We start from the raw sequence: 26,179 nt of genomic DNA, 5'->3' as shown, positions 1-26,179 counted from the left end.
TCATTCAAGGGAAGCTCACAGAGTCGTTCCCTATTGAAACAGGTGTAAAACAAGGCGATGCCTTATCAACAGTCATATTCAATTTGATGCTGCACTTTGTCGTAAGGGAAGTCAACAAAGGTGGTACCTTGATAACTAAAACAACCCAAATATGTGATTATGCAGATGACATCGCTGTTCTCTCAAGAAATAGGAATGACTTAAAAGAAATTTTCTTAAAAATTAACAAAATTGCGAACGATATTGGCCTTTTTGTAAACGAGGGCAAACCCAAATATCTGTTCAGAGGCGGCCTGCACAGATGCCAAATTTCCATGTGGGAGCCTATACTTGCATGTAGCGGTGATTCAATTTCCGCCGTCAAGGATCGCATCAATGCCGGCAACAAAGCGTATTACGCCCACCTTAACTTGTTCAAGTCCCGACTTTTGTCTAAAGCTACAAAGTTCACTATGTACGAGACTCTTATTCGACCAATCCTAACATATGCTGGCATGGAAAGAAAAATTTTAAGAAAGATCTTTGACCCAATAAGAATGGATGATGGTACCTATAGAATCCGATTGAACTCTAAACTGAACGATCTAACTCAGAACGAGACAGCTGTGCGTTTTGTTAAAACGCAGCGCATAAGATATCTAGGTCATGTGATCCGTATGCCTGTTGACTGTACCGTGAAGAAAGCCTTGACAGGAATGCTAATGGACGTGACGGCCAAAGGCAGACCGAGGAACCGTTGGATAGACGCAGTGGAACACGATCTTAAGAGGCCAGGAATACGTAACTACGAAGCAACAGCTCAAGATAGACCGCTTTGGAGGAGCATTTTTAAGGAAGCTTTGACGCACCCCGCGTTGTAACGCTATGAAAGAAGAAGAATCATTATAAAATAATTCAAAGTATTTTAATCCATCGAATATAGATTTAGCAAAAATAACACGCAAAAAAACATTTCGAAATATCCTCACTTTTGTGCAAGTAGGTTAAAAGGCAAAATTGCAGTGCGAGTGATTAGTTTTCAAAAAACGAGAGCAGAATAAAACCTAAGTACGTTTTGACAAACAAAAACAGAGTTGATGGAGTCGGTATACTCAGCTTATTCGACGGATAATAATTTTTCCGCTTTTCAATTGTTTCCTAAACTTTACAAGTAGTTTTTATACGAGTATATGGTTCTGTAAAAAACAAAACCAAAATATAAAACTTTTTCTGTGTTTTCCCTTAAATAGGTCTTATTGATAATTAAAAAAGGCTATTCCATCGCGAAATAATTTTTTTTGAACGCTTTATAATTCATTCAGTAAAGGGTTAAGTATCAAAGGTTGCTTAAAATCAAACTTTAAAGCGAAAAAAATTAAAAAAAAAGCAAAAATGTTTCCTCCATATTAAAGCCTGATTTCTTTAAAAAAAACCCCAGCCACTAACGAATGAAATCGATAAAAAAATAAGAAAGTTGTGAAAAACTGTTCTAGCTGCCGGACTCAATCGCTCGGGTGTCAATAGGGTGGGACACAAAAAGTGTATATGAGTACTTGCACTCCGGTCATTGAGCGCACTCGCGTCAGAACTGCAACTATGAAAAATTAAATGTTTATGTATAATTTTCATCCATGCATGCACATATATACCATATATATGCAAATACGTCTATATATACATATATTCATTCACGTGCAAAGTTTACTGCTGCGTTTGCGCAAACAAACCAACAGCATAACAGCCTAAAAACATAAGCAGTTCAAGCGAGTTAAGTGACTGACCTTAGACAATCTTTGCGTAGGCGTACAAGACATACTACAGCCTGTTGTAATCTCTGACATGCCTTTGCATACACCAAATGCTTACATATTTACATACATCATACGGCGAAAGCATTGTTGTACATGCACACATAGGTAAACATATGTACATGTGTACGTATGTACTTATGTGTGTTTTGCATTCGCGCTGAGTAACGCAAATGAATTGTTGTTAGTGTTGCGAAAATTGCTATTTAATGCAAAAAATAATTTGGACATTAATCACTAAAAATTGCAATTTCCTACTTCGCACAACAGTGAAAGAGTGAATTGCAGAAACTAACAAATTGCATTAATGTTATGCACTGCACAATAATAATGTTAACATCAATTCTTCACCAGCATAGCTGTCAGCTGTAAGTGGTAACATCACTTTATTTTAATGGGCGAGAAACTACATTTAAGCCACTCGGAGTTATATGCCCCGATCTTTGGGTATATCTTGATATCAGCGTCTTTCAGGGCTTATAATTTTCTTCAGAATTAGCCTCAAATCTTCCACATCTGGAGTCTATGTCCCATTTATTTCCCTTACGCATCCAGTGCCTGTTTGTGTTACTGTGGTACGTGGAAGACAGAATACTTGACCAGGGGCGCATGGATTGATTTGAAGTTTTGCTGGCAGCTAAATAATAACATGACTGTACGGCTGTTTTATTGTATTTGAACAAGTTTTTTGTACACAATTTACTATTCACTTTGATTGAAAAATTCCTATAACTTCCAAAAAAGATAGACTATAAAAGTTTTTTGTTTATTGCTCCATTTGCAAACTTAATGCCCGTCAAAGAGTTAAGAAAACGATTTTGATAACTCAAATTTTCAAGTATATCCGCTTAAAAATCATCGCTTCCATTTTGATGGAATTTTTTCGAAAAGGTTAGGTTTTTGTGGCAGTCGGTTTGTGATAGTTAACTCACTCCGTTATGGTAGCCTGTGTAACACGTGAACCTCAGTGTTTATTCATCAAGGAACCATTTAGACGCTCTTATGTAGCGTAATATGGGTTTTATCCCAATTCTGGATAGTTCCGTAAGAGAGTGAAACGAATATTTTCCTAACAACCCTGCTCTACTCCTAGCTAACTCTGGATAAGTACAGAGAAGCGTTCTATCGCTTTTTCCTCTTCCTTGTCTCTGCAATTTCTGCAGTATTCATGAGAAAATACGTCTAGCCTAGAATAGTGCCTACCTAACAGCCAATGACCGGTGACACAAGCCACGACCTTCGATGTTCTCTCTTGTGTGGTTGAGCAATTCTCCTGACATTTTTTTATATATTTGCGGACATATTAGCCAGGTTGTAACACAAGTCTTTTGCTTTCTCCATAACCTTTTGGCCTCCTGGAGAATGTTATGTATTTTTAATCCTTAATTTGTAAATTGACTTAGGAACTCCTCTGTTGCCTCTGTTTTCAAGTAATGGAAGATTAGTACCCTCAGCGCGTACATCCTTTGTTAGATTTTTGGTCAAGATCTTCAACCTGCAATTTTATACCGCCTCCGAACGGTAGATGATTTTTTATGAAGACCCAGAAATACACTTGATGGTATGCCATTGTGTGCCATTGGTGTTTCCATCATTTAGTGTTTCACGCCCGGGTTTTCGAACAGGAGCACCATTCGGCTACGGTGGCCTTGTATTATAAATTTTCAAATGAAGAACCGTTAAACCTTTCTGTATACATATACAATTTGTAAATATACTTCGGTATGTTTCAATCTATGAAAATATAGTTTTTCGACTCTAAATCTAGATTTTGTGGGAAAATTCAAATTCGGGCATGCAGTTTTTTCTACTTGACTAAGTCGTACAATACGTTCAAAGCGTGGAAAAAGTATATTCAAACAAACTTTTTGTCACACAGTGAAATTGTAATCTTATAGCAATCACCGAAAAAAAAACAACGCCGAACCAGTTTTCTATTTGCACGTATGTATTTATGTGTCTTAATTTTTTTGCACTGTATTTCACTTTTTCCTTGTCTATTATTAGTCATTCGAGTGCTAATATTGCAGCCATTATTGCCTACACATTTTTACCTGCAAGCGCAATTCGACTTTTGCATAGAAGAAATGCACTGACAACACATGCCTCCGGCGTCCTAAAGTCGAAACGTGCACGAAATGTAAACAAGTTCAGTGCGCAGGCGTGCAATCCACCTAGCCGAAGCATAGTTGCCGACAGCGACGCCGCCTACAAGCGCTGCTGCTCCAATGCGCGGTAACTCAGTGCAGCTGTATAGCTAAGAGCGCTGAGAGTATACGTTGAGTGGCCTAAAAATGCGGAATCACAATAGGAGCTTTTCGCGTAATTTTTTTTTTTTGTGTAAGCGGAGAACATCAGAGTGTGATTAAAGAGAGTGTTACCAGTATTGGTAGTTTACTTTTTCATATGTATAGGTAAAAGAATTGTGTGTATGCACATAGTTTTGTGTGAAGCACAGCTGATTTTAGTGTTTAAAGTTTTTTATTACTTGTGCATAAGCGACCATACACACACACACATATATGCTTATGAACATAGCACATGCTTCTGCATACCATATACATATGCCCATACATATAAATGGGATTTAGAAATATATTCATACTAAATATTCCTATCTGCTGACCACTCGAAAGTTGGGCGTCATCATCATCATTATTACTGTTTAATTATTAGTTGAAAACGAGTTTTTCATTCACACATGATTAAGGCTTAATTGAATTAAAAGCATAATGCCGATGAACGTGCATTTTAGTGGCTCCGAGAGCGTAAGAGCGCTAGTGATGTGAGATAGTTAAAAGAGAGAGAGAGTGAAGAGTGCTAATTTCGATAGCAAACTTTGCAAATGACTGGGCTTCATATTACACATGAACTTGTTTAGTTTATTATTAACGCAACAGTAACTTAGCTGTCTTTGGTTTTTCTTTGTTTTTGTTATTTTTTGTTGCTATTATTGAAATACATAATCGTGCATTTTCGAAATCGGAACGTAGCGTACAAAATTGGCGCTAAAAACCATAGGCGATGTATTTTGTTGAAATGTTTTTGTTTTACTTTGGGTCGAGCGGCCTCATTCGCCTGGGCAACAGTGGTTCAGTTTGGCAAAAAATTACGAAAAATAAAATCATCCTACCTCATACTTTTGTGAAATTTATACTATTCATACTATTTTTTAAGCATAACCTCTAAATACACCTTCACTAAAAAAATGATTGAATGGATGGAAACTAACGGTAATAATAAAATAAAGTTTAGGTAAAACAAAACAATATCTCTGCTCAAATTATATTTACATTTAGTTTTTTTCTTCTCCTCTAATGTAACAAAAATATGAGTTAGCGTCTTTCTATATTAAGGTAGCTTGTTTTTTTTTACGAAGCATCGAAACTTAGCCGTCAGTGTGGATCTTTAACCCGATCCCCTACCGTTAGCCAAATCGTCGGGAGGCGGTTGAGCACCAGGCTCTATGTCAGTTGCATGTACTTTAATCCTTCCCCAGCTTAGTTTATTTCCCAAGTTGGGTCTGTCCATCCCCTCTTTGTCAAGTATCAACTGTTTAGCTGCCGCTGACCTCGTACCTAGAGTTGGGTATTTCCCGAGAAAATCCCAATCTCGAGAATCGGGATTTCCCGAAATAACGAAAATTTCAATTCTCGAGATGCGGGATTTCCCGAAAATAATTTTTAAGATTTCTCGAGAATTCTCGAAAATTCGGGAAAAATTCCAAAAAATTAAAAAAAAAAAATCTAAAACCAGTGAAAGAGCAATGAATTTCATAAAATATTATTTTTATTTATTTTTATTAAAGTATAAATTACATAAAAAATATTTGAAAATATTACTATTTCAATTATTGCAAACAAAAAAGTGAAACAAAAATAATTACAAAAAAATTCAAAACAATTCAAGATTATACTTATTAAAATAGGGGAAAAAAGTGATTGTAAACATTATTTCCCAAAATGGTGTTTTAAAAAACACAGACTGTCAATGGCTTCGTCTGACAATCGCGTACGCTTTTTGGACACAAACTTACCCGCTGTAGAAAAATTCCTCTCATTTTGAGTCGATGTTGGTTTAACAGTGTTAAAAGCCCCGATCAGTCTTTCAACATTTTGTGTTTTCTCTCCAGTTTTTTCATATAGTTTTAGCTCGTTTCTAAGCGACGAAAACATCTGGTTCGCCGCATGTTGCGCAATGTCTGCTTTCGGTTTTGAGCATTGCTGAACGTATTTTTCAAGCTGTTTCGCCATATCTTCTTCATCGACGTTGTTGGTTGCAAATACGTCATCATCGTCAGAACTAGACACTGCTTGGTCTTCTTGAATGCTCGTAGAAAATAGACGAACCAAGTAGTTTTCGGCTTCTTTTATCAATTCTGTTTTAGAACAGGTGTGGAAAAATTCAGATTTGTCGCTGTTAACTGGATCGTGTAAATATTTAAAGGCCGATAACAAACGGCTAGATCTACGAGCTGTTAAGTTTTTTTTTAGGCTGGATAAGAATTCATTGCCCAATTCGGTGTGCTGATTCTCCAATTTTGTGAACAAAAATTTGAGAATAGAATCCGCAGCAAGTAAGTTCACATTTTGGCGACTAATGATATCCTCGCAATACTTTTCTTCTGCGTCAGTAGTGGCCATAAAATTTAAATTAAGAGTGTCGAGCGCCTTACGAACAGGCTTGCTGATGCAAATGTATCTGGCCAGCATAGTTTCCAGGCTATTCCAACGTGTTTTGCAATCCAACAGCAAGAAAAGCTCTTTCTTCTCGACCTCTTTAACATAATCCTGCAAGATGGCATTCCGTACAGGCGAGTTCTTGAATTTCAAAACTATCTTGTGAACCTTTTTTACGATTTCAAATGCAGACTTTATAGTGACCGTCTTGTCAGCAACAAATACGATATTGTCGTCCTCGTCATCGGAAGCGTTTTCCGCATTAATGTCGGAAAATGAAGTACTGGCTGCATTGTTTTCATTTTCATCGGAGCCTCTATCATCCGAATCGTCTCCATCGCTTACGTCACTATCGTATATCCTGTTTGCGACTTTTCGTTTCTGGTACATTACCTCCATGACCGCCAAATGTATGCCGTGATTGTAGCAAATCTGTTGATGCGCTGGTGATAGTCTCCCAAATTTGATCATGACACTGGCACCATCACTTGTAATAGCCACGATGTCGGACTGTAGTTTTATATTGAAGTCTGAAAGCTTTGCATTTACGAGCTCATATACTTTTCCAGCGGGACATGATTCCTGAATGCGAACCAGGCCAAGGTTGTCAGATTGTCCATCGTCATAATATATATGGATGTTCATCTAACGTCGGTTTCGCACGCTTGTCCACTCGTCGATGCTCAAGCTGAACTTACGCTGGGCAGATTTAAAATTTTCAATTTTGATCTTCAAATCGCTTTTTATTTTCGTGCAGTACTTCATAACCAAACCCAGAACAGCTTTGTGACACTTTGGAAGATGAAATCCTAAGCGGCTGATTCTATTACGAATGAACTCACTTTTTGTTATCGCGTTTATTGGAATTCCATCTTTTGCAGCCAATTTTGCAACAATTTGTTCAAGCGATTCAGACGAGGAAGAAGTATTGAAAAAGTTGTGAAGAGTTCGGGTCTTCTTGGCTGGTGGCTGTTCTTTTGGAGCCTCATGTTCCCTTCGCTTCATGTTGTGTATCCTCTCCATGTGACGGTGAAGTCCAGATGTTGACGATGACTTGCATTTAATGATTTTATTGCATTTCAAACATGTTGCTTCGTCGTCAAATCGCTTGAAAAGCTGCCACACTTGGTCGTATTCGTATTCTGAACTCATGAAATGAAATGCACCCGCTCACTACAAAAAATAAATTTACAAACGTCGTCTGTGCAGTCTGCGAACAAATTGAAATTGCTTGACTATTGTATTCTGTATACTGTATTCTTTTACTTTTGAAAGAATTGTTTTTTCTCTTAATATTTGACAACAAAAATTAAAAAAAAAAAAATGGATTTCTCGAGAAATCTTGAAACATTCTCGAGATTCGGGATTTCCCGAAATGCTAAAAATTTCAATTCTCGAGATTCGGGATGGAAAAATATCGAGAATTTCTCGAGAATTCCCGTCAGGAAATTCCCGAAACCCAACTCTACTCGTACCTGACCTGGATATTCCTGCGTGCTTTAATGCATGTTGCGTATCGCTGATTTTCGACTTTATCCCACGCATACCTTGAAGACATCTTGTTGTCGACTATGTTCCCTAGAACTATCGGATCTTCTGATAGTGCAGCTAAATTACCTCTGATAGTCACAGGTCGTGGGCATAGAAAAACCACATGCCTTACATCTTCCTCTTCATACTGGACATAAAGGCGAAGCTCACCATTCGATTTAGCCATTTTTCGATATTTGGGAGCAACATATAGGTCCTCCTTCTCTTTATTTTATTAAGGAAATAGCCTTCTCTATTTTCATGATCGCTGTATCTTATTTTAGCACGTAAACGTTTGCTCTTCTCAATCTGCCAATATCTCAATGGGTCTCATGCCTGCGATCGCCATTGTAACTTCGTCCGAAGTGGTTTTGTATGTGCTTATCACCCTCAGTGCGAAAAGTCGGTACAAGGCCTCGTATGGCTTTCTTCATGCCTTTACCTCCAAGAAATTTACCCATACTGGTGCAGCATGTAGCAGAGTGGATGTGATGACGCCATGTTTGGTGCTTCTCAGCCCACCCACCTTCGGGAGTATTCTAGAGAACGCAGCGAACATTCTTCATGCTATGAGAGTTAAATATTCCGCATGTGGCCCAAAACTGAGCCGACCGTCAATTATAACACCCAGATATTAAAGCTCGTTAGAGGATTTAAATTCGTGTGGCCTATGCTGCAGGAGACTGACTCTGGCTTCTTATGGTCACTTATGAAGGCCACTTCCGTTTTCTCCGCTGCTGCGATTTATATGTCAGGTTTTCGAGATACGCTGGCTAAAAAGTGCAAGTATTACTTTTTTGATATTTGCCAAATATCGTTACAGTATATCAATTCACAACCCATTTTGAATTTGTACTGAATTTAAAATGTTAGAATCGAAAAAGTGGTACAAAAAAAAAAACACCCCCAAGTAGGAATATAGAGATAAAGGATATCTTTGAGAAAATTACTTTGTATTACGAAACGGTTGATTCTGAAAGTTAATCAAATTTTGTATGACTGCGTAATCTTGCAAAGATTAAAATTTTTTCTGTTTTACCCTATAAATAAATGGCCATATTCTGGAAACTGTTGGAAACTGTTTGACTATTATATTGTATTTGCAGTACCTCTACAAGTAAAAATAGTAAATAAAGTTATTAATCAGATTCATCGACTCTAATATAAATAGTCAAGGCCTTTGGCTTTAGAATGAATCTTATAAAAATGCAGCTACCTACTGGCGTGAAGAGCTACGCTTTTTGCTTATTCTAATATTGTTGTTTTAAAATTACAACAATATTTTTGGAAATGCACATGGTGTTAAAAAATTTTTTGTTAATGACCCATATGAAATATTTGAAGAGTGGTTCAAAAAAGAAAGATGAACTAAATCTGAATAGGCCAACATCTTGGAGTTGTACTATAAAATATACTTATAGAACTAAGTACGTAAGGAACTAGAAGAACGAAATCAACATTTGTGAGAAACTAGAACCTACAAGGCGAGAATTACGACTGTATATAAAACAAGGCTTTTCTATCAACAAGGATAATTTTGAAAAACTTGCAACAACAAGCAGAGGAATCTTGAGAAATTGCAATGAATCGGCGCTAGAAGCCAGCATAAGAAATTGCAAATATCGTAGCTGCTCCTATGATAGGGATTAAGTAAACGCAAACATTTCAGGAATATAAAAAATTCGTATGTCTAAGGAAGGTCTTCTTTTCCCAAAATTGGTATTAAAATGCAATATTAATTTTGTGAGATATATGTTTCAATTAAAGTTTTCTCAAATAACTTTAATTTGACAACAATATTATTACACGCTTTTCCACTATGAGGAAAACAGTGTATTTTGGACCTTCGCGGCGCATACTTTTGCCTCCATGCATCTCCAGAAAGCGTTAAGATATCGAAATGAATAGTTTGCATTCTAAAATACAGATATAAAGAAAAGTTTCCCCACGCAGCATCACAATGGGCGGTAAGCTACAATCTGATCTAATCTAAATTTGAAATCGATTATGGTTTTTTTGTGCTTTGCAGCACTGAGGCATTTTACTAGCCAGAAATAAAAATAATACAGAAGCAGACTTCATGAAATTATTTATGAAAATTTCTTTAACCAAATTGCTTATACGTAGGTATAGATTTTATAAATTTATAATGGTTTTGAATTATTTACCTTCTGTAATTTAGGTAGAAAAATTACGAAATTGCCCTCGAAGGCACGAATCACAAAAAAAAGTTTAGTCATATGTTCATGTAAATTGCGGTGCTAGATGCTAGATGCAGCCTATTCCTTCACTACTCAAAAATTGTTCACAGATTTTCTTGACAAAATATACTGTGCTAACTCAGCAGTATACCCGACTTCGTGAGCATTAAGTGCACTTCCTTGAATACACGAACGACGGATCACTGCAATACATACGAATCTATACGTACATAGTATATGCATGTGTGTGACTCAACAAAGGTGAATTGTGTGAGCATACCGTCTACGAATGCATTTTATGCTGCGGTTGTAGCTGCAGCTGCAAAATATGGCGCACCTCAATATTTGTTTAATTTGAGAAAATAACCCCTACGATTAGTCTCTGCTTCATTTTCTTGTTGTAACACACACACATTTTCATACATCTAATGATTATGTCTGCTATTAGCAGTTTTGACGTGCCTTCGAAGTGTTATCAATTTTTGAAATCACTCTTTGATTTACGATTAAAAAATTTAATAAATGAGTAATGTAAAGTCAGCATTTTTGGCAATGTGTGAGAATAGTTTACGCCGCGTCGGCTCTCGCCTAGTCGCCGCGCGCAGCCAACGTCATTGTGATCCACCCAGCAACTTCACAACTTTTGGTAGCCAACGCGTGCTTTTAATGCTGCACCGTTGTATTGCTTTGTTGGTTTGCTTATTAGACCTCTTCGTCGAAAGTGTTGTCTTCAGCACAGCCCGGCTTCTGCTACCTGAGCATTTGTTTTGTTTTGCAACTCATCGAGCTTCTTTTACAGTTTCTGTTTCCTACTTCCACCTTTACTTAGCCTCCGCGCTGCTTGCTGCTCTCTACATGAGCATTTGCGTCGCTCACTCCCATCAAAATATTTCTTTGCGCGCTCCGCCACTGCTGCTTCGACGCGTTTATTCCTTTGCCTAAAGCTGTCGGCGTTCCGTTCGATCGAACGGCAATTGCCGACGCAGCCACTCAGCGCTGCTGCCATGCCGCTATTGCGATCGCGTCCAGTGCTGTTCGCTTTTTGTGTGCTTTGCGAGTGTTTGTGCCTTGCCTGAGTTGTTGTCTGGCTGTTTTGTTGAGACGTTAACAGAGAAATTTCCGATCAGTTCAAGTTTTTCATTTGTGTTGAACGCTACGTGAACGCAAGAAAATTCGCCGCCCAGCCTAACGTACTGTAACAAACGAACCAACGAGCGTGCTGTAAACAGTCAAGCAAACAAAAGAAAAAAGAAAAGTAAATCAGAGTCGAATAAAATAAGCGGAAAAGTGTCAAGCATTTAACAAAAAAAAAAAAAACAACACCAAGTGCGAGAGTGCCCGACTATTATAACGGGTATGCATTTTCCTTTCTATCCGCACAGTCATGTGAAAAAGAGTGCAGTAAAAGCTTTTCCCCGCGCATTGGTACTTTTTTTGTCAAACTTCTTCTGTTTATTAGTTTCTTCATTTTTTCCGTTTTGGTGAATTTGCTATCGTCAGCTTGCGCATTCGGGGATCAACATTGCATTTTCCTACTTTTTCTGCTTACGTGCGCGCGCGTTAACTTTGTGTTGTGCCGTTACCGTTAAGACAATAACAATAAATTTAAAGTGGATGCAGTTAAGCCAAAACAAAAACAAAAAAGGGGAAAGAAAAACGAATAAATGGGGAGCGAACCGAAAATTGTTATTTGTGTAAAACCAAAAACAAAAAAAAATTCCAGTGTACTTATATTAAACGATGAGAGTGGTGAAACAGAATAAAATTAGCGCAAAAGTATTTTGAAAGCTATATTTAGCGCGTTTACTGAAAGTTAAAACATGCGAAGTCGCACAACAAATGTCAACAACTTTTTCAAAGAACCGTGAAATGCCATGCTTTGCGAAACAGGCATCCGTTTATATTTTCCATTTGTGATTTTTATGTACTTATCATAGATACGTGCAGGCGTTGTGCAAATTTTTGACATACAAATATATAAATTCTGTCCCCAAATAATTTGTTTACAAATTTTCAATGCTGTTTGCTCCACTTAATGAAAAAATGTATGCAATAATTGCGCCTCAATTTTGTATTTTATGCAAAAATATATAAGAATAAATAAAAGTAAGCTGTCGGAAACAGTTAACTAGCTTCATAAAAATTTATAAAACCTTAAAATGGATGCAAGAAATATGGAAATTTGTTAAAAATACTAAATTGCATATGGATGAGTATATGTGGAAATAATCCAGTTACTATTTATTATTTACTTATTTTTTCTTTTAAAAGGGAAGGGTTTCAATCCTATTAAAATATTATAAAATAATACTTAACAAAATTTTTGAAGAAAAAGACAAATTGGGGATTTTTCAAAAAACATCAATCAAAGCATCCCGTATTAAAATTTGCTTTGTTTAAAGGTTGCAAAGCGTCTTTTTTTTAATTATTATGACGACAAGAACAAATTTTAAAATACTTTTTATTAAAAGAAAATTACGAGTTTTATTGTTGCCAAATTAAAAATTATTAAAAAAAAATATTTTATTGAGACGATAATTCAAAAAGATTTTTTTTACAAAAGAAAGAAAAAATAAAACATAGTATACTAATTTTAAAAGCTGATCGAAATTAAATTATTTCATTAAAAAAAATAGAAAAAATTTCTTCTATATACCTTTTCGAAATTGGTGTTGCAAATCTTAAAAAAACTTACCATCATTTTAACTTATTTCATTAAAAAGAGGAATCGTGCTCATAACACAATTAAAATTGAAACACTTACAAAAAATATAATTTTTTTCAAGAAAATAATTATAAAAATGTTTTGTGGCACTTACTTTAGACTTACTGTGGGAATATACACAGACTAAATATTTCTGTGTAAGTAAATATTATTAAAGTAAATATTATTTAAATAAAATTTTCGAGAAATTGAAAAAGCTAAAATTATAAAATAAAGAGCAAAAACACTAAAAAAATGAATATTCCTGTAACAAATAACGATAAAAAATTCAATGTCGAAATAAAGTACGAAAAATACGCTAATTCAATATTGTCCGCATCATCTGCTGAAAAAAGAGCTGGGACATTACTACATTTTTTAAAAGAAATACTGAAAAATACTACACAAAAATGTTTTTCTAAAATTTACAAAAAATAAAAAACATTTTAACAAATAATTACATTTAAATTATTTTTAGTATTATTTTAATTTTAATTTTAAATTATTCTGGAAGAAGAAAGAGAAAAATAGAAACTGTTTTTATTGCCATTTTCATTCATGTAATAAAAAAGGGTTTTCTCGCGGAATAGGAACCTATAAAAAGCAACAAGAGCCAAAAATTACAAAACAAAAAAGAAAAAGATAAATTTAAAATACATAATTATGCATCCAAGACATTACTGTGCGCGTGTGAAATAAATATTTTCAGCCGGGCTGTTGACTTCCACGCCCCCACATTGGTGCCTAACCGTTGAAAAATTAATATGCGTGCGCTTTTTTCCTTTGTTTATTTCTCGTGTTGTGCCAGTATGTGTTTGTGGGTGTGCTTGTTTTTGTTTAGGGTTTTTGACTAAAATGTAGGTCAGTTTCCGTTCATTATAAAAAATACATTAATTTGAAATATCATATATAAAAGTCGAACTAATTTACCGACTGAAATGAATTATAAGAAACTCAATTATTTCACTAATAAATAAAGTTTTACTTTACAAATAAATAAAATTAAAAGTAGAGTGAAATTAATATTGATTATTCTAACTCTGCAGTCCTAAAGTGATTATCAAATTCAAATTTCGATACAAAAGGGATTGAAAAAATAGTAATATGAAGATGCTAAGATAAGTTGAGACGGTTGCCAACGCACACAAGTCTAAAGCCAGTCGCTTTATGGCACCAGATTCTTGTTTCTAAAACTTTTCTTCCCATATCTAGAACAGAACATAGATTCCCAATAGTTCCTGACTGCTTTTGTTTTTGGCATAGTAGTATCTCCAAAAGCCTTTGTCGTTGACTTTTAATAGTCAAAATATATATTTGCATTCTTAATGGAGCAGGATTTTTTGAAATGGTCTCTGTTCTAGGAAAAATGGGAGTTTTCCCATTTAGTTGCACAGCCATTATTTCTCTTGTCGTATTTATATTTATCACGGCATTTTTGTATTTAATTATTTCTTATTATATAGTGAACTGTGCTAAGTATTAGTTTTAAAAAATTTTGTGAAGACCTTAAGGCCATATCAACCCAATCCAGCCTTCACATCTTCTATGACTTTGTCAAACTCCGCTTCGTTACCTGAGTCATCAGCGATGCTTTGTTCTAAGGTTCTCGATAGGCTTCATATCGGTGCTAGTTTCAGACCAGTATGTTATAGAAATGTTGACGTCTGCCATAAATCTGAATATGCATGCCAAAAATTCTGCAATACAGAAGATTTTTTTGATGATTGAAAACACTTCCGAGTTTACCGCGATGACTTGTTACACATCTGAAAAAAAAGCACTATGTGCAAATTGCCAATCTCATAGTTTTATGCCCCCTCAATCAAGTCAGACCACCTGTTAGATTAACACCGACAATGTACATATTTCATACTGCTACGCTATGTAAATATACATATGTATATATATAAATATATACTTAAGCTGAGATTATGTTAGCAATAGGCATTTGCACTAACAGTTTTCACTACTTTTAATTACGCCAGTTGCTAAAATCGTTCTTGCTATGCTTTGAAAATACTGTAACTGATACTTTAACAGGAAGAACTAAATCAGCCAGCGGAAAATTCAGAATTTTCGCTTATCCAATATTTAAATAAATAATTTTCCTATTTCAAGTTCAATGCTAACAATTTTGCTAAAGGGGGAAACACAAATACAGAGGCGGTTTTATGTGGATGCTATTAATAAAAGTCATGTAAATAGTTTTCTTGGCACAACTGACAATTTCTCCAAATTTTTTCGACACTTATGCGCAATTGCTCTGCTAATAAGCGTGTACACACAAACACACATAAAAAGCACACGTTCGTCTTTAAATCGATGAACAAATTTCATGGTTGCCTCAAAATGTGTTAAATTTTTTTTAGGATATTGATGTAAATTATAACGGAAAAGTAGAAATTGACAATTTGTCGATCTATTCGAAAGTTATAAATAAATTATACAAAAATGTAATTAACGAAAATTTTTCTTGCAATCAAAGTGAAGCCATTTATCTGCGAATGTGCCATGCTGTATACATAAATATAATACATACATATACAGCAAAAACATAAATATTTTATAAATACGACGAAAGTGCGTTCAATATTGAAAAATATAATCAATTTTAAATACGAGTACTAAAATCGAAGCTAAAAATACTAAATATTACTAATAATACTGAATATTTTACGAGCAAAATATAATACGAAAATTTTGCATCATTTTTCCAACGATATTTCAATCTGTGCGTACTAATGTTTGTGCCGTCGAATTACAATATTTACTAAGAAAATAAAAAAAAAAAACGAAAATTTGTTTTAGAAATGTGACTTACATAAGTGAGTGTGTGTGTGTTTAATTCCTGCGATCTGAAATAAACAACAAAACTCAACGACAAATCTTACTGGTGGTGTTGTTGAAAATCAATTGCCCTAAAAGAAGATACAGAAACTCAAACTAATTGCGACGAAAACAAAAACGTTTAAAAGGTTGGTTTTAGCTATTTATTTGTTATCGTTTTATAATATAAGTTTTCTTATTATTAATTTTTATTGTATGAAATCTCATTAATAAATATTCCCAAAGAATTTCGCTTTGTTACTTTCGAAAATTTAATGATATTTTTTTAACACTGAAAATCTTCGGAGTGGGTCATGCAAGTGAATGTATGAAAGTTGTATCATTTTGAGAGTGTCTGAAACTATTTACGTAAATTTGTATTAACATTTTTTCGCATGCATACAGAACCGGTTTATGTTAGCTGGCTTGTTTTTTGAGCTAAATTTGTAGAAGTTTTTAAAAAGGGGTCACTTTGAAATTCTTCGACATATTATCCTGATACTCGTACTTTGCGATCTTATTTATAGATTTCACGCCTTGTACTTGTGTATTGAAAATAAATATTGCCCTATTATTTGTTATCTATTCCATACAAATCGCTCTACAGGAATCGTCAGGCTCAAAGACCGACAACTAAATATGAATTTAGACCTTCCGTCTTTTGAGGCCAGAAGGAAGCTGCTAAGGTTGCAAGCCTTCTTCTAATTCTATGTTGTTTGTCTATAAAATTATTTCTCTTTAGGTTTTAGTTGATGTTACTCATAAGGTAAACTAAGTATGTATATATGTAGTACATACGTAATGAATGAAGCATTGAATAGGTGTATTCGATTCTGTAATAATTTGAAACAGCGCATTCGATTTCAATGGTAATGAATACCAGTTTAGATTAAGCGTTTATGTAATTTAATTGTAATTTATCCTAGTAGGTGGTCCAATGACCGACACTGCGACCTAAAAGATCTTTTGTGTCAAGCTACCTAATTTAATATGGATGATCCTTCTGATCATCCGCGAAAGTTGCCCGACCAATACATCAGGTTCTAGTTTGCCTAGTTGTTCTCTGCCTTTGGAAGGGAGTTGGTTGAAAGCCATGTTCTTCCAACAATTTTTCTGCTATACGTATAAACCTTAGTATATCTGTAATAGGAGCTTTCTTTATTTCTTCCGGATCCAGTTGATCACGGTGGAAAATTTGCATTCTGGTTCTAGCCAGTGCAACGCACTCGCACAATAAGTGCTCCGTTGTTTCATCATCTTCAAGACAGAGTCTACACTCAGTGTCCCTGAGGAGTTGAATTCTGTTAAGATGATAGTTTAGATAGTAGTGGCCCGTAAGAAAGCCTACTATTTTCCTGATATCTACTTTTCGTAAGTTAATCAGTTCCTTTTTGTAGGTAAAGAGTCTAACCAACCTCTTGGCTTGACGAAGTTTCAGATTATTTTCCCAGTAAGCTATTCTGAGAGTATGTTCCCACTGGTCTACCCTGGATTTAGCTTCTGCCCAGTTGATACCACAATATGGTTCTGGTCCTATAAGGTCTGATGTCGATCCAGCCCTTGCCAGTTCATCAGCAATTTCGTTACCCTCGATTCCAGAGTGACCTGGAACCCAGCAAAGTACAACCGTATTTTTTGTACTTAGTTTTTGAAGATTGTTTACACATTCTTCCACTAGTCTCGACTCCAAAGAATGAGACATTAGTGCTTTCAGTGCCGCTTGGCTGTCCGAATATATAGTTATGTGGGCCCCTTTGATACCCCTTTTTAGATTTGTCAGTGCACAGATCGAAATCGCTTGGATTTCGGCCTGGAAGACACTGGGCCATTTGCCCATGGGTTCTGAAATTTTTGTGTTGGGTCCAAAGATCCCGGCACCAACTCCAGTATTTGTTTTTGAACCATCAGTGAACCATATTAGACTTTTTGGGTTAACCCAAGGTCCTCCAATTTCCCATTCATCACGGTCTGAGATAATTATCTCATAATTTCTATTGAAGACCCGTTTCGGAATCATGTAGTCTGTTACTGAACAGCTAATATCCTTATCCGGTATTTTTCTTAGAATACTCATGTGACCAAAGTCACTGTATTCCTTATTTGACAAGATTTGCATTTTTAGTGCATTTCTGGCTGCACATTTCCATATGAATATATGCAGTGGGGATAGTCCTACTATCGCTTCAATTGCAGTTGTGGGACAGTTTCGCATGGCACCTGTTATAGACAAACAGGCCTGCCTTTGAAGCGTTTATGTAATATTTAATTAAATATTCTTAGTACGTATTGTAATGAAATTTCTCTCGCACATATTATACCATAAAAAAACACTTTTCTCCTGTTAAAATATTGTATTGCACAAGTGTCATCCTTAACAAATCAAGTGTGGCCGATGGCTTAAAATTAGTGAGCTCAAAATTTATTTTGGGAAATATTTGAAAAATGTGAGTAATGAATTTTGTTATACACGGTGGGCTTGAACATGAAAGGTTTGACAAAAATGACATATAAAATGGCCAATGGGGATTTGTTACCTCCTACCCATATATGCGAAATCAGTTTAGTTTGAAATTCTGTGCGCACCTAAACTCAAAATATTTTATTTTTGTGAAAAAACTGCCTCCTTCCAAGTACGTGCTTTTGTTTTTTCTTACAATCTGTATCAGCATAATCTGCTGAGAAAACTGGCATACTAATTTTGAAAAATCCTTGCCCCCCCTCAGGCATTATCTCTATTGAAAAAGTAGGAGACTCAAAACCAGCTGTACTCAAATTGAGTTCATTATTTTCCTATTTGGTAATTCAACTTTCCTTTTCAAAGTTTAGGGTAAGACTGGTAATTTCTTTAATAATTTGACCCCATTTTCAGAACTATTTAATATATTGAGACGAATGGTACAGGGATGTTGAATTCGACTGCTTATTTTTTGAAAGCACTTAGCACAAATTTGCTTTTTTACGGAAAGTTTTTCTGTATTTTTCCTCCTCGGAAGTGGCAAATCTGCTGAGAAGGATGTTATCAATTACAAAGGATTGATGGCGCGCGCTTATTTTTCCTTTCTTCACTTGAGGGTAATTTTTGATCGGCCTGTTTGGCAGATATAGCAATTGCGCACATCAGAATTTGTTCGAGTTTGCTTTCTTAGCAGAATTTGTTCGTAGCTTGGCAAGGTCTGTAAAGGTCTATTAAATACTTTCTTTTCTCGGTAAGGCAGAGCTAGGCGATAAGATCCGCATGTGCCCAATAGGATTTGGAAATTTGTGGTAAACAAATGTGTATTAATCAAGTCTTTAATTAGCTTTTCACATTTGTCAGTGAAAACAAATTGTGATTTTTGTTTGCCAAACTTAATTTTTCTGCCCCATGGAGCGCACACTTTTAATCTACTCGCTTCGTGATCACATTTATGCGTTACGTGACTCAGACGAATTTTATGCACGCACTGATGCTGCGCTTGTTCATGTTGAAAGAATAGTGATAAAATGGCTCAATATATAGTTTCATATGATAAAAGAAGTAAGATAAGCGTAAACTATCCTATATTCACACATACAGAAATTCCATTTTATGGAACACTACGCCCTCCATAGTGCAACTGAGCACTGAAAGATGCGATACATTTGCAGCGCTAGTATTTCTTAAATAATAGTCATCTTAAAGTAAATCATCATCATACCTGATCAATTCCTGACATATAAAAAGTGCATTGGGTTTCTGCCTATGTCCTACAACAGAGCAAGATAATATACGTCTAAGAGCCTTTATCATTTGCCTTAAATGAAGAGTGCGAGGTCTTAAAATCGCAGCTTTGAGGTGAGCGATTAGCATCGACAAAAGATGTTCATGTGCTAATGTTTGAATGATTGACGTGCTATCCGCACACCCTTTAAATATATGTAATGAATAAAGAAATTTTGTAAATGGAGCCGTCTCAAGCTCAATAAGCTTCTTTGAGATATGTAAAGAACCTTTTATAAAAGTGGTTCTGCCAGTAAGAAGAGAGGTGGACCAAATTCTCAGAGCACATCGCCTCTCCAGTAGGGTTTAGATTTGACATATTTTTCTGTAATTTTTTTTTATTTTATTGAAAATATGTTGATTACCCATAAAAGCGTTTTACATTTTTAGTTTACACAATTGACACAATAACCGCTTTATATGGGCGCAGTGGAAATATCAAAATTTTTTTACTAATGGTTAGAAAAGAATTTGATTACAAATTTGTTTTATTTGATTTTATTCAAAAAATATGGTTCCCAATTGGGGGCAGGCCATATAAAAAATACCCTTTTTCGATGTACAACATAATTTTACTTCATTATTTAATACATAATGATACACAAAAAAAAATAAATCTACTGAAAAGAGGTTGCAAATAAGAAGACAAGTTTTTTGGTTATCACTTATCTCTAGAATTGCTTCTCAGAACACACTTTGAATGCATTATTACAATATCTGTTATCAGTGTTTGCCTTTGTAATCGACAAATAAACTACGTATAAGTATTTATAGCTTCACACTAGCGTTGTTGGTTCTACGGGCCAAATATTAAAACATGCTAAGTATTTATAATTATAGTAATTGGGCACAGCGAGTGTATATTTTGTTACATTCACATATTTATTTACCTAAAATTTTCTCTCTTTTCCACTCACATCTTTAACATTTGTCTACATTTTCATTAAACTTTCAAGAAGATTGAGATTAGTTCAATTACGTTGTCGCGACACCACTTTTGTAACAGAAAAGTGACTATGTAATTCTGAAACTGCATCATGTGCTGACCACTTTTGTAGAATGAAGTACAGAGCGTCTAAGGTTTTTTTTTAAGTTCTTATGAGGCGTTTAAAATGAGTCTTAAAATATTTTATGAGTCATTTTCTCTTAGAAATATCATGTGAAATGTTCTCAGGTATTAGTAAATTTTCATGGCGTTAATTTTATGGAACGTTTCAAGACCTTAACCTCCTTTTTACCGAATCCATTTCAGCGTTTTTTTCTAGAAAAGTTCTAAAATTCTTTTTAGGTAAGATATTTGACGAAAATATTTGTCAGAAAATTTTAGAAGCCACAAACGCTGTTAATATAGGCATTTACTGCTAGTTGGCAGAAATACTCTTTCGATTGTATTTATCATGCTATTAATAAATGTGTATCATTCCATTATACTTATCATTTTCTTATTCTTATTATTTTTATCTGGTGACCACTATTCTGTATTTTTTTCCTTTAATTTATACAACATTTATATATGTTCACTTTGAAATAAATTTCGTCATCATTTTTTATTGATTTTTATTTTTTGTGCCAAACATAGTCGCTCGTAAATTTAAACCATCAATTTCGACAAAATACAACACGAACAAAATTTTAGTTGCTAATTTTTGCAAATTTAAAACAGTAGTAAGACATTTAAAATTTGTATCCATTCCATAAAAAACGTATTTGCATATATTCGCATAACTTTGTCGTTTGCTGTCTCATCAGATTTTTTTGGTGCTTTCGTCTGACTTCGCGCGCTTATGCAAATCATTAAGAACTCTCGCTTTCATTAAAATAATTGAAATTGGCAGCACTGTTTAGTTTTTATTGGCATTTTAATTTTTTGTAGCGATTATTTATTTTTTGTTTGTTTTAATCCGCTTCTATGCCCAATTTCTCTCCACTTTAGCCTATTCTCTTTCTTTCTCAGCACTGCAACACTTTTGTTGCTACAGTCAAACGGTTTCATCCCATTTCACTCTCAGCTTGAACTCAAATTTCAATTCCAACCCAATTTCAATGCAAACTCTAGCTTATAATACATTAAGAAAAAAAAGCAATTAATCGGCAACAACAAATATAGTCTATGTATATGCTTTGATATGTACATACTCGTGCATACATGCACACATTACTATTTTGTTAACCCCATAAAAGTGAACGTTACCAAGTACTGTTTGCCTCACACAATGGCATCATCACCAAATCGTTGGCTGATCGGCTGTTGGGTTGGTTCATTGGTTGGTTGGTGGCCGGTCGGTCGGTCGTTGCCATAGACCATCCAGCGCACTTGGTCTACATTCGTTTACTTGTAGACATGTGTGCATACAAACACACAAGAAAACATAAGGTTAACTAGTCATATGTATTTGTATGTAAGTACATAATTATGTACACCTCAATTCGTCTGGCACAATGCATTCCTGCATACTTCAGACAGTGGTCATTATTCGGTTCATTCGTTATTGTTTATTGTTGTTGTTTCTTCGTCAGCTACGTACGTCTATTGTTGTTTTCTTTACTTTTGTTTTTCTGCATTGATTTTATTTTATGTTTCTTTAAAAATAGTTAACATTGCAATGTTTTCGAGGCAACCCAGTGAACCATGCAAAACGTAATTATGCTTTGAACATACCCACATACACACACGCAAACGCATATCTAATTAAATCCAGTTGGCGGGTTTTACAGGTGGCCAAGAAACTAGCGCTGCCAAACGTTACAAATTACTTTCAGCTTTATTATTTCGATATTTCTGGAGGCATGCCTTCTGTTAAGGGCTTAAGCTCATAGTTTGCTGAACAATAGTAATACCAGCCCCAGGCTTAGATTGGTGAGCCCTGAGAATGGTGGAATACAAGCTTGAGCAGACTGGAGGGAGAGATTGATATGAGCGTAATTTGCAGATGAGGTCGGTGAGAGTACAAAGACGTGATTGTCAAAATGATCTCATCGTGATTTCTCATAATGAATTAAATTTTTTTTTGATTAATGTAGAAACACCGAAATAAAACAAATGAATTTGAAAAGAACTTTAACTCACTTTTACAATTTGTATCATTATTTCGCCATATTTATGCGTGGTTGCTGTCCGATAACAAATCTTTATCGAAGATAGCTTTTGCAGAGAGGAATCTAACCGCTAATGCCCTCAATTCATGTGGCAGGTACGTCATTACTATTTTTAAAGATTGGGATACGTTTGTAAATATATTACAAAATTGTATATATGTATATGGTATAACTAAGAAAGGTAAAGAACAAAAGGAAAGTAACTAAAATATACTTTCGGCAGCGCACTAAGTTCTTTGCAAAGGTGCGGGCTGGCTTTTCTTGCTGTTCTTTGTCTGATTGGATTTGAAAACTTGTATGGCCAAATGACCGCTTTGAACGCTCCCATAACAATCAGATGATTCGTAAAAGGAAAAGGGAAACAGAGATTTTGGCCGTATTCAATAATACCAAATACACTTTCGAATCATGATGTTAACTAAAAACTATGAAAACCATATTGCGAATTTTTCGTTTCATGGTAAAAATGTACAAGATAAGGCACCAATCACGTAAATGACGAAACTTTAAGGTGCGCGAATTATATTTAGATCGACAAAAACATGGACACTTTCAGCTTTGCGCAAGCTTGCAGGAGACGAGTACCAATTCAAGAATGATATATATAAGTACATCGATGCTTCTCAGAAGCATTTATTACATTTTCTTCAAAAATTTGTCAAAAGCAAAATAGAAGGTTGAGCTATTTGAAAATACCCCGTACTTCAAGCGGTTCAAACAAATCTGCCATTTGGTTTCATTTCATATATTTTAATATTGTTCTATTCACTTTTGACAGTTATCAAAGCCAAGCAAGCAAAGCCAGCTTGCATTGAACCAGCGTCTTAAGAGTTTCTTCTAATTTTTGCAAAAAGGTTCGTTAACGCTAAAAACTATACGTCACTCGAAGATTGACAAAGCAAAGTGACGTTCGATGCATGGACGACTTGAATTGAAACTTGAAATTAATAGTCGGGAACGATAAAATCAAAAATTAGAAAGTCTTGGACAAGGTTATGCCTCGGCACTCCAAATCGAAGTATAATGTCTTGAACTCCCTGAACTATAATATATGTATGAAATATATAATTGCTTACACTCCGTTCGGGTGTTTAGTCGAGCTCCTCCTCCTCTTTGGGACCTATAGTTTTACACCGCCTCCGAAAGACAGGCGGTTTTATATAAAGAGCTTTTTTCTTGACAGAAATTCACTCGGAGGTTTGTCACTGCCTGCCGAGGGGCGACAGCTATTAGAAAACACTATTATATTTCAATCAGTTGGTGTTTCATTGCCAGCTTTTCGAACCTGTGCACTTCTGAGTGGTAGTCACGTGACAACCAATTCGACTACGCCGACCGAAAAATATACAAGGGTACTATAGGGTACGGCACTCGATAATAATACAAAATTAAGAATTGATTTACTTTTGTTCGATATGACCACCTTTTGCCTTGAGTATGGCCTTGAGGCGGTCCAGAAACGAATCGAAAGCTGTCCGAATGTGACTTCCAGGTATTTTGGCACACTAGCGAACAATGGCTTTTTTCAGGGCCTCGAGACTTGTGAATCTTTTAGTTCAGAACTTGCTCTCCAAAATATCCCACAGAGAATAATCCATCGGATTCGGGTCTGGTAAATTTGAGAGCCATTGTGTGGACGTTATGAAGATCGGAACAGTTTTTTTAGCCTTTCTTGGTTCACTCGAGCTTTGTGAGACGGTGCCGAGTCCTGTTGAATCGTCCATGGTCATCCACCGAAATATTTGTCTGCCCAGCTTCAAAGAAACCTCCAAAATAATTTCCCGATAATATTTTGCATTTACCTTGACGCCAGGATAGATGAAAACGATTGGAGAGCTCCCATATATGGATACAGCGGCCCAAACCATTACCTGTGGCGGGTGCTGCCTCCTGATGGCCAATCGATGGCTCAAATCTCTCTCGAACGGTCGGTCAAATAAATCCTATCGTTTTGGAAGTTTACGAATTGCTCAATTTGAAAATTTTTCTTGTCAGAAAACGCAATGTTCGAAAACTGACCTCTTTCGGGCAAGCGAAGCAACTCTTTCGCTTTCTCAAGTCTGACTTGTTTCTGCTTTGGTGTGAGATCATGCGCCCTTTAGATCTTGACTTTGAGATAATTTTTCAGTCTGCGCCGGATGCTACGGTCAGATATTTTCAGTTCTTTGGCCATTTGCTTGGCACTTCGTCGGAGATTTCGCACAAACCGCTTCTTCACTTTTTGAACCATTTCACTTGACGTTGCAATCTTTTGATGACCACCTCCATGACGTTTCGCGATGCTACCAGTATCATCACACTATTACGTTTGAAGCCCTTACTTATTTTCTTTTTTCGCGTTTACTATCGTCAAAATGATTCGGCGCGCTTGTAAACAATAGTCTGCACTGTCATTTAGTCAACCAACAGGCAGTTGATACGCGTGCATCGGCTGCGCGAGCGGTTTGAAGTTGGTTACACTTCAAGTCCCGGACCCTGTATATTTATAGGATTTTTTTTTTACAATATAAAAATTTGTGACCAAACTCAGCTAGTATGTATTTTGCTACTGGTTTATTCAAGTGATGGCAAATTTTTCGTTGGTTAACTTTTGCTTTTTCTTTTCTTTGGGGGAGAATTTTCGCTTCGCACTTCATTTGGATTGTTGGCTGGTGATTGCTAATTTTGTTATCGCACATAACTAATATAGGTATCTATCAAACATATGGAGGGATCACACGAGCATCATCACAACTTTAACGCAGATAATCTTTCTTAATTGAGTTAATCTAGAAAAGGAATATCGACAACATATTTAGCAAGCTTTCCATAGCTTTTGCGTGAAATGGCTCGTTTTTTGAACTAGCACAGTGTAATTTGAATGAGTGAAATGAAATGTGGATCACTATGCTAATGTGATACACTTAATTTTAGGTTTTTTTAGAATATTTGTCATAGTTTAGCCTTAGTTTTAAAATAAATTGGCAGAATACTCGTTTTTCCTGTTTGGGATATGTTTTGAAATCAAAATGTTGGCAACACTGCAACAACAAATTGAAACGTCCAACTATTAGCATTCCCGTTTTTATTATTCCCAACACACGTTCTTTATAATTATATATTTATGTATGTATGTGTGGGTATGTTTTCCATTATCTTTTAAATATCACACATTCTTCACATTACATGAACATATATCCCTTGGCACTACGCATAAACGTCTACTTATATATTCACGCGACTCAAGCAAACGCCCACTCATAGAATCCTCTACTGGCACAAGCGCAATGAAAGCAAATGACCTTCAATTGCGGTAATGCGTAAGAAAACATTTTGCATATTGCATCATTTTTGCCTACTGTGCGTACAAAGAAAAGTATAAGAAAACACTATTGGCTCTAATATAGGTTTATTATGAATGCCCAGGTTTTGCCTTCGACATGCCTACCAGCAGTAAGTCGCGTCTTCGCTTTTTGATTTCTCGTCTGACCTTTGTTGACTCAGTTAGGGCGCTGCCAAAGCGGACTTAGACTAGGTCGTGTGTTCAAAACGTCGCGACGTTCATATTTTTCATAGAAAACTTAAATTTTATTTCATTTGCGTTTCTCTTTGGGCCGTAGTTTTAGCATTTATGGCTC

The 26,179-nt window shown here is 35.5% G+C and overlaps 1 protein-coding gene across 8 annotated transcripts in view; it reads left to right on the top strand.

Moving 5' to 3' along the window:
- Positions 1-15,683: 15,683 nt before the first annotated feature.
- Positions 15,684-26,179, top strand: part of LOC129253536 (TLD domain-containing protein 2) — a 323,786-nt gene continuing 313,290 nt past the window's right edge. For all 8 annotated transcript variants that reach the window (XM_054891966.1, XM_054891965.1, XM_054891964.1 and 5 more), the window contains exon 1: positions 15,684-15,876. The gene's annotated coding sequence lies outside the window, so the exon portion shown is untranslated. The remainder of the gene's footprint in view (positions 15,877-26,179) is intronic.

This window comes from Anastrepha obliqua, chromosome 1 (genome assembly GCF_027943255.1).
Source record: "Anastrepha obliqua isolate idAnaObli1 chromosome 1, idAnaObli1_1.0, whole genome shotgun sequence".
In the NCBI taxonomy this organism is placed as follows: Eukaryota; Metazoa; Arthropoda; class Insecta; order Diptera; family Tephritidae; genus Anastrepha; species Anastrepha obliqua.
The sequence above is the reverse complement of the archived record's forward strand: the minus strand, read 5'-3'. Positions and strand labels throughout refer to the sequence as shown.